Source organism: Epinephelus lanceolatus, chromosome 10, assembly GCF_041903045.1.
Source record: "Epinephelus lanceolatus isolate andai-2023 chromosome 10, ASM4190304v1, whole genome shotgun sequence".
Lineage (NCBI taxonomy): Eukaryota > Metazoa > Chordata > Actinopteri > Perciformes > Serranidae > Epinephelus > Epinephelus lanceolatus.
In genome coordinates, this window is record NC_135743.1 from 16,538,823 (window position 1) to 16,554,458 (window position 15,636).

Here is a 15,636-nt window from a genome sequence, read left to right on the forward strand (position 1 = left end):
TGCATTTCCTTTTCATCTTTTTCCACCCTTCATCTCTTTAATTGTATCCTTCTCATCTCATCCTCCCGTTGCCTCGCCTCACCCCCACTCATCCCTTCCCCTCTTCCTCTGTCCATCCCTCGCTCTCCCTGGGGCTTGCCTCAGTGGGTCGGTTCCAGTCTGTCTGTTCGCTGATGACTCCACTTGGAGCAGATGTGATGCTCAGCAGCTGTTGCTCTGCTCTGTAGCATCACCCCTCCCTCCGCCCCCTTTCACCTCCACTTCTATATCTTTCTTTGCTTCCCCTTCAACGTCTCTTATGTTCTTATTTATCTACCTGTCTTTTTGTTTCTCCGCTACGCCGTTACTCAAGTGTAAATTGGCGAGCTTCATTTTTTATTTTGTTCTCAGATCTGTTTTGTTTTCTCTGACCAGCCTCACCAATTCGTTTCAGTCTCCAGCCCCCCTGATGCAGCTGTTAACGTTCAAAGCATATTAGGCTTTTTTGTCATAACAATAAGTCTGGAATCTGCGTGTGTTTGTCTGCCACATGAATGCCAACTGTCACACTGTAATCATGTGAAACAAATGCCGGCCATTAATGGCAGCGCTGCAGAGGGCAGAGGGAGGGGACTGTTCCACCGTGAATCTGGCAAAATGAGAGAAATGTTGGACGACAGTGTGTTTGTCAATGCAAGTGCGTGTTTGTGTTGTTGTTTATCCATCCAATGACACAGTGTTGTTCAAAGCCAGGCCCAGAGCTAGAATTAGAATATCTATGTTTAGCTTGATGTTGAGATTTATAGAGACGAAATGGGACTTGGACACTTGAAGAGTGATGAATGGGTTTTATTTAGGCTTACTCCCATCAGTGCCCAGCGCTTCTTCACATGGACTTATTAGAATTTTTATTGGCTCTCTCTGTTCATTTCTTTCAGTCTCTCAGCCTCCGTCTCTCTGCGAGGATTGGCTGGCTGGTGAACTGAGCATCCTCTGACAGGTGCCCTCTTGTCTGAGATTAGAAGAGAAGAAGGAGATGAGGAGGGAGGGGGTTCACGTCACTTTGATGACTTCAGCCTGGAGAAATCTGTTTCTGGACAGGCGTGTGGTTGTTTCTGTGTGGCAGGGCGCGTGTGTGAGTGTGTGCATAAGTACGCTTGTGCGTGTCACATCTGTAATTGGCTGCCGCAGCCGCTTCTGTCGTGCTCAAAGCTCCGGCCTCTGATCTTGTGGAAATCTGGGATCAGCGTGGCAGATCCGCCTGCTAATCAGCACTCAGAGCCCTCACACAGGAACGTCAACCTGTGCTTCACTCTGCAGGCTGGAATATCACTGCATTCGGGATTTAATCGCTCCAAAAATCCCTTAATGGGAAACGTTACATGCAGTCTAATTTGAGGATGTTGAGATAAAACTTTGGTGTGTGTGTGTGTGTGTGTGTGTGTGTGTAGTTGTTACAGCAATGGTGTTTGTGTGTTCTGTGCACATGACCAAAACACTGATAAGAGATATCGAGCGCCACTTTTCCCCTGTGGTCCTAGATGATAAGATTACAACAAGGCCAGATCACTGGAGGCTGTCTTTGCACTTTACCCTCTTCGGTCTCTCCTCTCTCTCTGTGACCGGTGAGTGTTCATGGTGGCATACGGCACAGCGTCATTGGGAAATTCATAAGGGGGAATCATCACTCATTCCTGGTTCCCCTTTGAGGACTGGGCTAATTAGCCGGCGTCTGTGATTAGCTGGCTTGTGTTTGATCTGCTTCACTCCTCTCCCTCTCTGTCGAAAAAAGGCTGCCTGCCTGGGCCACGATTTGGCTGCAAGGTGCACCCAATCCACTCAGGCAGACACACAAAGACTCAAAAACAGACACACAAAGATGCACACAGCGGCAGATTTTTTTCCTGCCTTTTGGAGACACTGCAGGTGGCCTCAGAGACACTGTATCATACACCAGCAGACAGCCACACACACACAAACACACGTGAGCTGTAGAGCTCCAAACCAGAGCATGTAGCACTTTGGTAGAAAGAGTACAGCTGTTAATATTTCACCACTGCATACCAGGAACTATGTTTACTTTCACTTAGAGTTTCAGCCTGTCAATGAAATTCCCCTGAAAAACACATTGCTTACTAAAGCAACACAGGGCGTGGGTGGCTAGCTGAGGAGTGGATTTACTTAACTTAACCCCAAGTGATTACAGCAAAAGATGGGTGAATTATGAATGTAATTAAATTTGTACAAATCCCCCTTTGCTCCCCTTTTGCATTAGGTCTCAATGGCAAAGCACAGTAGGGGATATCCATGCTGCGTTTTAATATGACACAAATAGGAGCAATTCTTTGGTGCGTGACAGAGCACTGTCTAATTACACAGAAGCTGTGATATTGAAGGGCCCGTCTGTCCTTGAAGCTGGCCACTGGAGCATGGCAGGGCCATCTCTTGGCTGTTCATACCCCCATCTATCTACCCCTCACTTCCCAATCCTCTATCTGTCACTCTGCCTTAAGGGTGGAGATGGTAAACAAAGGCGGCTCCAACTCAATGTAATGACGACCTGACGGGATGACTCCAGCAGCTTTGGTCTGTTCTGGCATGTGTGTGTTTGTTGTTGTGCTCCTCCTTATGATCTCTGGGAAGTGGCTTCAATCACAGTCTGATCAATTGTAGCATCATTGTGACTGCTGAGCCATTACGAGCTAAAACCAGGGTTCATGCGGTTATTGAGGGGAAAACTCAATCCACTGCTGTCCGCCTCTCAGACAGGTAAAGGGGCTGAGGATGACAAGCTGTTTATTATGGAGAGGTTACTGTTTGGAGACTTAAGCTCCTGTATCTTTAAATAGAATGATTGGCTTTTGATTGGTTTTTGATTTTAATTAGCCCTGTTAATTAACCTCATTTTTTCATAGATGTATTCTATTTATTATTTTTGACTGGCAGACAGCAGAGGTTTCCTGTGAATGGCATTGGATTGGTTGACCTCCTTTACTTGTCATCATGTATCCTGACACTAATGCATTTTCATTATTGATTAAACTGTTGATTATTTATTTTGAAATCAAAATCTCCTTGAACCAATTTATAATATATTATAAATATAATTTTTTTCAAAATTTTCTATTACATAAAATAGACTTTTTAAAAAATATATTTTTACTTTTATTTGACCAGGATGCCCCATTAAATCACATTCCAGTCCCATCAGAACAAAAATCTGTTTGACAAAATAGACCTTGCCAAGGTAGCCGCTGTACAAAATCACAAACTATTAAAAATTCCACAGTAAAACAGAACAGCTGTTTAACACAGTGTTCCTCAAGAAAAACAACCACATTCCTGCACCACCACATTCTTCTACAAGTTTCTACTTGTAGATCTTGTGCAGATTATTCCATGCCCAACATGCAAAGTACACAAAATCTTCATTTTTGAGGAGCTTGAACCAGTCAATATTTGACATTTTTGCTTGATTAAAGAAAACTAAATAATTAAGACTGTCAAAAGAGTTGATTGCTCCTATTTTGATTTGACTAAGCGATTTACACATTTATTTACACGTAAACTCAAAGTGCTTTTCATTGAAAGACAACATGTAGAAGAAAATATGAGAATCTAGGTGGCATAAATAACATGTATAAGAATACAGTTTGAGCATCAACATCAGCACAATCAGAAAGAGAACTAATCTGTATAAAGATAAAGAAGTCATTGTAGATGCAGAAGAATATACAGAGTGAGACTGAGCATTACAGTTATCAACAAATTAGTCCAGTGAAATGTTTGACAGTCAATTAAGGTGGCATGTAAACACAGTAATGATTAAACGTTGCTAGCAAAGACAGACTTTTCACTGAAAATGAGTCCGAGCAGTTATTCTTAGGCACTTTTATCAATCTTTAATGGAGTCTTTTGACCCTCTCCTTTTATCTGCGTTTCATAGCTTATTGCTGAAGGACAGAAATACAGGAACTTGGATTCCTTTGTGACCAGCAAATTGTAAGAAAAATGATGCGCATACTAAGGCACTTTATGCAAGTAAATTTCTGCTTTACATACTTTGATATATTTATTTATTTATAAGGCCTTCATCTCTTCTGGCTATTTAATGTTCTATCGTTTTTGTTGTTTTATTTATTTATTGTAAAGCTTTTACTGTGACTTGTGTGATTTCTTTTCCTTGGTAGTTTATACGTGTATTATTTGAGATGTCACGCAGGTGCTTTTTTAAAGATATTCAAATTTGTTTTATGTCGTATTTTATTATTTTACCTTGACTGTGGCCATGCAGCCAACCAGCCACATCTTTTCAGAATATTCTGTTGTTAAAGTTATTCAACAGATTGATGTGAAAGGAAATAACGGGTTATGCACCACTCCCTCTTTTGATCTGTCTCCTTGAGCTGTTCGTCTGTCTGTCTGTTTGTCTATTAGTTCTTCAGTCATCCCTCCACCCGCCATCATCAAAAAAATATGCCACGTACCCTAGGCAAGTTGTCATAGTAACTGTCCTTCAGAGAATACTCAAAGTTGATCTTAATGTTCAGTACAAACGGATTGAGGGAGGGCCAGAGAATAACCCTCAACTCAACCTTTTCATACTTTCCTGCTGTTTATTACTCTCTGCTCCATTGTATCTTATAGAAACTGCAGTCCAAGCCTTCTCTCTTGTTTCCTTTCTATCTCTGTTTCATCCTCCCTCTTTGGTATCACCTTTCCCCTCCTCCTTTGTGGGAGAACTGATGGGAGGTGTGTTGAAGTGAAGAGTTTCATCTTACCTGCCTCCTATTGAGACTTGAAGACAATAGGCTGTTCACCTCCGCCCTCACAGCTCACTGCAGACCTGCGGGAAGGAAACTCCAACGCATACAATGCAGCTGCTCTAATACACAAAGCATGGATTCTTTCTGCTTTTTAATTGCTTCAGTTATCTATTGTCCCCGCTCCTATCTTTCTGCTCTGTTTTCCCACATCCTACCTACCTGATGTTTACTAATTGTTGCCATCTTCCCACCTCAGTGTAGCTCTCATTTATCTTCATGTAAAATAAATTACAGCCATCGCATGTCTTTGTTAGATTTTTAAAATGCAGGTGGACTAATCGGCCATCTATATCTCTGACATTTGAGAAACACACAGCAGTGTTCCAGTAATATGAGTCATATCATAATAAATCACAACTTTTGCTCTTACTGTATGCTGGCAATACTTCTGCAAGAGCAGACACTCTACTTTTTTTTTCTTCAAGTAGTGGGTGGGTGTCATATTTTGGAACATAACTTGCCTGTCCTCTCAAATCTCTCCCTGCAGACTTCTTTTCCGTGCTCCTACACAGACTTGCCGTCAGTAATTCAATCCAGCTGGTTGTTATGACGGACACAGTCATCAGTTTATCATAATATTGGTACGCACCTCCTTGTTTGTTTGCTCGTGGTGCCTGACCTTCTGTCTTCCATATGGCCGGCATTGATTTGGTAACACGCTGTGTGATCCTCCTGACAGATTGACTGTGTTGATAGCCGTCTCCCTCATATCACCGTACTGCATTTTAATCCGTTAATGTGCAGCATAAATTGGATTGGTCTCTCACCCCCTCAACTGTGAATGAGCTGCCTGTTGACAACGTTGTTGACCAATGGGCTCGTCAGTAGCGGGCTGAGTGGCAGCCCTGACACTGAGGGAAGAGCAGCTGGGAAACGAAACCCCCCCAAGGTGAAGTAAAGGTGAATGCTGGCGTCGAACAACCTGGAAACACAGCTGTGTTTGGGTCCGGAGGCGGGGTTGTCATGGAATTCCTTTCACTTTAACAGGCGGCTCGTTTTTTTTAAATCGAGGAAAGGATCACACCCAGCCTGAAATATCCTCTCTGACACCTCGGTAGACACTCACATCCAAGTGTTGTTAGGGAGGTGAAAATAGGACACATAATCACATTATGTTAACAACTGACATACCGAGAGATGGATGTATGCACACACATGCACATTCAGGAAAGGATGGATAGAGAGATAGACACACACATAGTCCAACTTGGACATTTGTGGAACTAACTGGCACTTGTCATCCAGCTGTGCACTTCTGACTTAGCCTGATCCTTTAATTCATGGCTATTTCCGAAGTGAGATGCCACCAGACTCTGGATATGGACTCACACACATGCACACACACACACACACTCACTTCCAAAGTCATTCCGAGAGTGATGTCTGAAGGATTTTTTTTTGGCGAGCTTACTGCTCGACCTGATAGAGAAGTGCAAGGCCTCAGCATGCATAATGGGGAATAGATCAAGATATTTCCCATACACTGACCCTAGACCTGCCTGAAAAATGTTTTGCCAAAGCCCCGGATTTACATTTTATGCCTGCACACGGACTGCAGATCTGTCACTACGGTCACCCGGCAGTAAAACCCCAAAATTACATGCAGGGCTAAAATAACATGCCCGGTACAATTACCATGAGGAGCGATGGCACACAGGGCTAGAATGAAGAAGTCAGACAGAAAAAGAACTAGCAGAGTTTAAAAAAAAAAAAGAAGAAAAAAAGTAGTCAAGGAAGAGCAGAATGAGCCAGAGGGATGAAAAGGATTTATTCCAAAATGAAAAGACAGGACAGGGCGATGGCACAGAGGGGGAAGGGAAAAAAAGGAAGAAGTGAACGATGCCGAGAGAAGGCAAGTGCGGTGGAGGTAGAATGATGTGCAGGGCCCGAGCAGACAAAGCAGAGCCAGGAGCCGCAGGGGAGCTGGGTGTCTGTCAGCCATCCAGCCAGTAAGTTATTCAGTCACTTATTCAGTGGGTTGGAGCGATAGCAGCGGCAAGGCAGTATAGAAGCAGCAGTTATTTGTTTGGCTCAGGAGAGCTGTGTCCTTTCTGTCCACAGTAAACTGCCTGTTACAAGCAAGACTTTACTGACCCTAAATGGGCCCAGCGCCAGATGAAAACATGCAATGCCATAAAACCGCGCTCACGTCTTTATGACCTTGGTCATTTTCTTTTTTGTGTTTTATGCTTTATACACTTCAGCTTTACACAGTTGCTGCATTCCTTCCCGACCCACCGTCATGTTGTATCTCAGTCTTTTCCCTTTTGACCATCTCTCCTTTCCTCTTTTTGCTCTCTTTCCTCTCTCCCTCTCCTGGGTCAGGTACAGTGTAGATGTTGGTGTTTATCAATAATGAAGAGATGAGAGGAGGAGGAGGAGAGCACACTGCTTTCGTTCTTACCCGGGGATGAATTATTCACTCAGTGGAGAAGAGTGCCTCTCCACCCCGTGTGTGTACAATCTTGTGTGTGTCTATGACTGCCTGTCTAAATGTGGTTATACTTTACCTAGCAGATGTACGTGCGGAGATGTGTTTTGTCTCGCAGCGACCACACACACACACCCCCCCACACACACCATTTTGACTACTTTGCAAGTCATTTTTATCTCTTATGCACGGTTTTCCCTTAGCTTGGCAGATACTAAATGATTAAGCGTGGTGTGTATGTTGTTGGTTGTAAGGTTCATCTGTTGCCAGGCGTGATACGCCACAGTAAAACAAAAGAAACCAGCATGTATAGTTGATGGATCACTCCTGTTTTTCCAATTTCATTCAAACAAACAGGATTCCTATTTCAGACCTGTTTGCCCGCCAGAGCTTGCTAGACCTGAAATATTCTGTTTGTGGTGTATACATAACTGAGAATGGAAGATAGAAGATGAGAAAGCGAGACAGGTCCACAGAGAGGCGTATGCATGGGCTATTGTGTATGTAATTTCTTGTCAGGGCCCCTGCAGTTAAATGGCTTGGAAATCCTATTGTAAATTCCTCTACTTTGTCAGTTTCCTTTTACTCTCAGTCTCATACATACTGTATAGACATATAGTCTCACTGCAAGACTGAGGTCATAGTCCAGGTTTGGAGGCAGAATGCTTTGGCATTTAAAGCTGAAGTGTTTATACTTTCGAAAGTATTAAACTGTCTTTTTTAAGGGTTTATAAACTTTCCTGCTGGGTCTTTTTTCATTAAGATGATGCACTTAATTGAATTGGCAAATGCTTATTTTTGCAAATGATATTCGCTCAAGTCCTAGGGCATGTTTGTTATAAACAGGCAACTAAATAGGAATATGCATCAGTATACAGATGCATGTGTGTGTTTATATATATATACACACACACACACACACACACACACACACACACACACACACACAGTCACCAAGCGCTCACACCTCCCAGTGCAGATTTCTCCTCCAGCTGTTCATTTCTCCTTGGCACTTTGAAGCCTGTTCATGTCTCCCCGTGTCCCTCCCTCCAAACCCGTATTTCTCCTTCGCTCTCCTTCTGTTACATTTCATGCATTTCTGCCTCTCTTCCTCATTTATTCCTGTGTGTCTGATTCCCCTTCTCTTTCCACACTGTGTTCAGAGTCAGTTATCAAATATTTCATCATGTCACTGTGAACAAAGTAAAATGTAGCACTCGCTTCTTCTTGTACTTTTTTTTCCTCCCTGCTCCTGTTGCATCACAGGGGTTGGTTTTTTTACCTGCTGTCTCCTGCATGCAACCTCACTGTAACACCAAACCCTTTTTACAACTGTGTTTCTTTGTGACATTTCCAAGCTGATTGAACATCTATGGTGATTTTTGAGAGCAGATCTCACACGATAGCCTTGGTCTTTTGAAGTGCATTTCTTTATCAAACCAAGGTGCTTTTGACTCAGTTGCTCCCGCTAGTAATGCTCACAGCATGAATGGATTATAATAGGATGTCATCGGAGAAGTCCATAATGAGCAGTGGCTACTTCTAAATGTAGCTTTCTCATGTGATATCGATTGGCCCCTTATAGAGAGCCCAGTGGAAAGGTCAATGAGAAGCCGAGACACATTTCAAGTCTTCATTTCCTAGTTTTATTCTTGGCTTGTCAAACTGCCTCGCCTGTCAAAGCTAAGCTGCATTCCCACTCTGCTCCCTGCATACCAAAGTATCCACATCTAAATGTGTGTGTGTGCGCGTGTGCAGTGTATGCACGTTCATTGTGGGTTTGCATGGCTGTGTGTGCGCCCACATTTGTGTGCGTTCATGTGAAGGTCAAAGGAACCAGCGCTGCAACAGTGTCGGGTAGCAGCAGCAGCAGCAGCAGCAGCAGCAGCAGCAGTCGACAGCAGGTTCAGGTTGGTGCTGTTTCAGACTCCAGCTGATAATGGCTATTAGTACATACCAGCAGCAGTTTGGACATGACACCCAGCCACAGTGGTGTCACTGTTTTGGTGTGGACACAATAATGGCAACATCAGACAGAAATCACAGCTACACAGGCAGGCATTTAAGCTAGACTGTCAGATAGTAAACATGTTTTTTAAAATAGAGGTTAAAGAAATACCTGATGGCTCAGACATATTGTGTTACATAATATCATTCAGTTATTTTATTTCAGTCACTGTATGTGCTGTTTTTAGTAGTTCTACTATAAAGTTTGAGCTGTATCAAATGTTTACTGACTGTAAGTGAGGGTACTTACTGTCATTGGTAGTTTTATTATTGTGCATATATTGTTTTTTGTCTTTGTAGTTTGCCTGTATCTTTTTTGGCTCCCTTTTGCCTTTGATTTTTAATTACATATACTTGCAGTGTCTGAAATTAACTTTTTTACTCACCGGCCAAAAGGACTGGTAGATGAAAAAGGTTCACTGGTCAAGAGTATTTTTTGCCAGACAAAATAATGGTAGCGAGCAGCAGATTGGCAGCAAGTAATAGTTTCGTGGAGTAGCCAATGTCCCAAAGGGTAAATAGTGAGTCAGTTTTGCTGGTTCGACACATGCAAAAACACATCTGGTAGTGTGTGTGTGTATGTGTGCGTCAAACTCCGGCACAGATAGCTACAGAAGCAGTGTGCCTGTGGATGACACCAAAACTCGGTAGGGACTAGAGCAGCAATTTACGGTTATATCCATTGTCGAGTAATCTGTCCATCATTTTCTTGATAAATTGAATAGTTGTTTGGTCAGACGTCAGAAAATGGTGAAAAATGTCGATCAGTGTTTTCCAAAGCCCAAGATTATGTCATCAAATGTCTTGTTTTGTCTACGACCCAAAGATATTCAGTGTATTGTCTTAGAGGAGGAATGAACCCAGAAAATCCTCACATTTAAGAAGCAGGAATCAGAGAACTGTGACTTTTTTCTTTAATATTACTCAAACAATTTATTATTTATCAAATTAGTTGGGGGTTAGTTAAAGAGATGACACTAATCGATAAATCATTGCAGCTCAACGAGAGCCTCTCAGCATAGTTTTAAATTGCATGACTATTTTGGTGCAAACATTTACCCACCAGTGTGGCCTTTTGAGATGTATTTGCCAAACAGAATATCTACCTGGATTCGGCACTTGGCAGGTGTTAATTTTGGACCCTGTTTACTTGTGTGTACCCCAGGAAGGAAGAGTAGTTGATATTTTGGTAGTGGCAAATGGGGATCCAAATAAATAAATAAATAGAATGTGTCACACGTTTGACCGTCTGTGCTTATGAGTTTCCAAAGCTGCACAAAGAAAAGATTTCAAAAGAGATAAACAATCAGCAACCAAATTACAGAAGCATCAGTCTCAAAAATTGCAATATTACAGTATCCAAAGTGATAAAGGGAACAGTATTGAAGATGTAGTGAGCAGAAACAGCAGTCACAAGCTGTTGCTCGTCATGGATAGACAGGTTAGTTATGAAACATTTGGACATTTACATTTTTAATATGTTGAAACTGTATACCAGCACAATGGATTTGAAATGAAACTCGTTATTATGAGGGTTAATTCCTGACTTTAAGTTTGAATCGAAGGGAGGTAATATCCATGTTAGTTGAACGAGACAGGAATTGTTGCCCTGTCATTGTCCTGCTGCACCGTTCAAAAAAATCTATGTACAAAAAGGGCGCTGACTGACTCCCACGCAGGAGGTGAACAAAATGGAAGTAAATACTCTCAAACACCCTTTAAGCTGAAAGTCAGCACTTTAATCTCAGTTATTGCTTTATTTCAAGTCCATTTACTGGAGTACAGAGCCAAAACAACAGCAAAATGTGTCACTGTCCCAATAGTTACAAGCTGCACTGTACAAAAGTACAACCCCAGTAATAATCGCAGAATTGAATCGGCTTCTTTGTGCCAATGTCTCAAAAAAACAAAAACAAAACTGCACATCGGGAGCCACACAAAGCTGGTATTTGGCAGAGCTTTCGTTTAGAAACCACTTGTATCCAAGGCCAGTGCACAAACACGCACACGCTGTCGCACTGAGAATAAAACCCAGAGCACTGAACAATGGGTAAAGTAACGAGATCTGATAGATCATCCTTTTACTGTTGTGCAACAGTCAGGGTCTTGTATGGGTGGAAGTTCAAGGATGCCTTCAATCCAGAGTGTCTTCTAGTTACTGTTAGACTGTCAGTGATCCCCAGCCCGACCGTAAGCAGCAAGCATCCAAGAGACACAGCACTGGAAAAACACAAAAATAGTGAGGCGACATGGAGGAGTGAATCTGGGGTTGGCTTTTACGTTCACTTTCCCTGGCGAGCGTCTTTACAAACACTGTCTGACAATCCTGCTTAGTACAAACATAGCGGTGAATATATAATAACATGGATGCTCAACATACACTTATTACGAGTGAGAAATTTTATGGCAGGAAAGATGATGAGCCTTCCATATGCACAACTGAACCGTTTCAAGGGCTGTCATAAATAAGCGGTGTAAAATGCGGCCTTTGTAAATACAAGATCTAAACATCCCTGTACTTTTATTTAATGGACATATATTTATTGAACACTGAGCTCAAAGATAATTTATGCCTGTGCATCGACCCAAAGAGGATGGGAGCTGTTTGTAAATGCGAGTGTTTTACTCATTAGGTGTTTTACATTATTGTGCTCATAGGCGCGCAATCTTTAAGCCACCAGCACTGCATAGGTGGTTGTATACTACACAGATGTTCTCTGAGGTCTGACCAAAATGTGTCTTACAGTATCTTAGTAAGTCATAACATCACAAGTGCCACCCTCGGGTCCAAAACTCAGCATGTGAAGTCATCAAGCTTGAAAGGTGGGATGGGAATCATTCTAATTCTCCTGTATGAAAAAAAAGAAGATGTTGAGAGACAGAGCAGGCAGAGACCGATTCCACCAGGACAGGACAGTGACGCTCCGTACTGCCTGTATCAAAGCTATTATTCTTCAGGAGCAGAGAGGGTGGGCTCAACAATAACAACAAGAGAGTAATGGAAATTGAGAAATTCACACAGACCTGGAAGAATAATGAAAGCCTAGAATGCTTATTGAGACAGTGATGCACTGGAAAGGCCAAAGGAAAACACACCCACATTTTCTCATTGTCTCTCTCGAGCTTTCTCTCCGACACTCAGACACACACACATACATACAGTGTGCTAGGAAGCAATCTTCAAGAACACACAGAATGGGGAAGCTTCATTCTAGCCCACCTGACAGTGCATAGCCACTAGCTTGATGAAATGGCAGAGAGTCAGTGAGCTCTGAAGGCCATTAGATATTTTAGGTGATGGCCTGCACTCCCTGTCCCCCTGACGTTGTGCTTTTCTCTGCTATAGCGGGGATCAGGCAGAGGACATGAATGCCATTAGGCGTTGGAGTTAGCCAGCCAGGCAGCGAGGCGGGCGGACACAGGCTGATAAGCGTATGTTCGTTTTATAAGCCACGGCTGGCTCAAATGGGCTGCAGAGAAAATGAGGATTTTGAGGGGTTTTTTTTTTTGACTCACTGTCTTGCTTCCCTTTGCTCATTCAGTCTGTTTTGCTGTGTTTTTTTTGTCTTTTTGCTTTCTCTATTCACAGCCACAGTGTTTCTCACAAGGTCAGGTGTGGAGTCTATCCTGCCTCGCACCGCTCAGCACCTCCCGTCTCTTCTCCTCTCATCTGCCTCTCCTCGCTCTGTTTCTCCCCATCTGTATCACCCCCCCTTCACCACCTCTCCATTTTTAGGTTCTCTCTTGGTTTATTTTTCACCTTCCCTCTCTCTCTCATCTCTTATTTCTTTCCCCTAAATGTCTCTCTTTTGTCCCTCAGCCGTCTCCTATTAACCTTGTTTATAGCTCACACCGTCTCCCCTTCGCAATCCTCCTCCTCATCTCCTCTTCTCTCACCACTTTCTCTTTGCACTCCCTCTTTCATTCTCTATTCCTGGCACCACGTTCTCTTCTCACACTTTCATCCCCACTTTCCATACACCTCCCTCCTCCACTCTCATCTTCCATCACTTTGGCATTCCCAGGCTGTCTGTGGTATCCTTTCATCCCTCCATCCTCCTTGCACACTTCCTCTCCTCCTTCCTTCCCGATTCATTTCCCTCTTCACAGAGGAATGGTGGGAAATATGGAAATGTCAGCGTGACCAGGCAGGGGATCAGAGAGGACTGTGTTAATATGGCAGGGCTGTCGCGGCGCTATCAGCATAATGTGTGCGTGTGCATGCACATCATGTGGGTGTTAAAGACATAATGATAGGTGACAGTGTTTAGGAGGGTGACATCTGACTACTTGATGATGCTGAAGAGGTGCATTTGTTTGTTCATGTGCATTTTGGTTTGGTGGCGTTCTTTGTATGTCACCTGCAGGCAGCAGATCTACTGTAAAGTAGAGCAGCGGTGACACAAGGCTTCTGTTATCACTCTCCCTCCCCTCCAACCCTCTGTTCCTCTCCCTCCATCTCTCTCTTCCTCTGTCGCTCTTCCTTTCCTCTCGGTCTTACCCTTGAACCGTCTTTTATTCTCTAATTCCCTTAGTTCCTGTCTCCCTCCGCCTCTCATCTCTCTCTCTCTCTTCTGTTAAATATGACCAATGCTCTCTAAATATTTATACTGACAATTACTATTTCAAATGCCGCCTTGCCTCAGCATTTCCAAAAGTCTGTTGTGTTCATGTGCACGCACACGCACGCACACGCTGACTTTTCCTTCTCCGTGTCTGGTGTTCTAATGACACTGAGTCTCTGAGACTTCGGGGCTGGGATTTCGGGACTCTCATGGAGGACGAAGACGTGCAACTCTTTGTATGTCTTGCGTGTAATATTCATTTCCCTGGGGCTGTATAGAGTCTCATAAGACCAGCCTGTCTCTTCTCTGAGCTCTGGCAGGAGGTGACCTGTGTTGGCTCTGCTCTTATTGCCTCAGAATGACACACAACAGGCCCAGCTCTGCTCTGCCCCCACATTATGTGTGGACACAACAGCTGTGCGTGTTTGTGTGTCAATGTGCACATGAGTGAAACCTGAGGCAGAGCAACTTATCTTTAACTCCGCATGGTTTAATGACCTCTGACGCTGCTCCATACGCTTCAATCAAGATGAGTAATCAAGGGTTTCAATAACCCTTCATCCCCTTTTCTCTCAGTCTGTTACATCCTCTGGTAACCCGAGCACAGCTCCCATTTCCCAAAGCTCATCTGTAGTTAGTCAGGCTAGTTCAGGTAGATTGACAGAGGGCTTACAGCTTCATCTTCGCTCGCTGCTCTCGACATATGAAAGATCACAGGCCAGGAGATCGCCAATAAAGCTGTCAAGGGATGTATATGTGCATGAATGCTTTTGTGTGTCTACTTGCACAGATATGCTCATGTATGTGTCCAAGGGAGAAAAAAAGAGCAAGTTGTTCTCCTTTCTAGCCCAATAAGGCTCTCTGCTGCTCCCACGGGCTGCTTAGTGGTTGTCCAGAGGTTTCTCTGTGGCTACAAGGGGGTTGTTTTGTGGTTGTAAATTGGGCTGGTCCTGGGAGAGCTGGTGTTATTCTAGGAAAGGCTTGTTTTCTTCTATTTTCCCACTCATTCTTTCCCTGCTTCCTCCTCCTTCTCTTTCTCTGTATTGATATCTCAGATCTCCCCAGAGTAGAGAAGGTGTGGTGTTTATTGCTCGTCAAAAGAGAAAGACAGCACTGGCCTTTCCTCTTATCTACCAGCCTATGGGTTTCATCTGTGTGGGTGTTTGTGTGTGTGTGCTCCATCAGCCCTGCAGATCATATTAGTCTCAACACAGCAGCTTGGGCTCAGCACAAACTAGTGGAACTAGTTCCGCAAGTAATTGTTTGTCTTTAGGGGAAATTGTGCGTCCTTGGTGCTGTTGTATGTGTGTAACTTGCTGCTGAACACATTGTAAGCACACACACATGCACACATAGCCCTGGCTGCAGACATTTGAAGTTGTGTATCCGCAGGTAATCCACTCTTACTTAAAACAGGTGCCATCTTGCTGACATACACTAATGCTCGCTTACTCATACAAGTAATTACATTTTCACAGAAACCTGGATTACACACACACACACACACATACACACACTCGCATAAACGCGGACAGATTGTTGTTTTAAAGCTCCCTCGCTCTTTCTGTGTCTCACACACCCACTGATACAACACACCAAGAAAAGCATATTTATTTTGACTCTTCCTGTAACACAGGAATGTGTCGGCACAGCAAATGGCAGGCTATAGAAAAGCAGAAACCATCCAGATGATTTATGACCTATGTGCAAAAGAGAACTGGCTTTCCTCTTTTTTTTCTTGCTTTTTTTTGCAGCACACATCCCCCTTTTTTTTCTCGACCACTCCATCCACACACGCGCACAGTCATGGAGAGATACCAGACTCTTG

General features: G+C 43.4%; 1 protein-coding gene across 2 annotated transcripts in view; it reads left to right on the forward strand.

Moving 5' to 3' along the window:
• LOC117265655 (nectin-2) overlaps window positions 1-15,636 on the forward strand; it is a 92,646-nt gene that overhangs the window by 16,803 nt on the left and 60,207 nt on the right. The gene's annotated exons all lie outside the window — the stretch shown is intronic.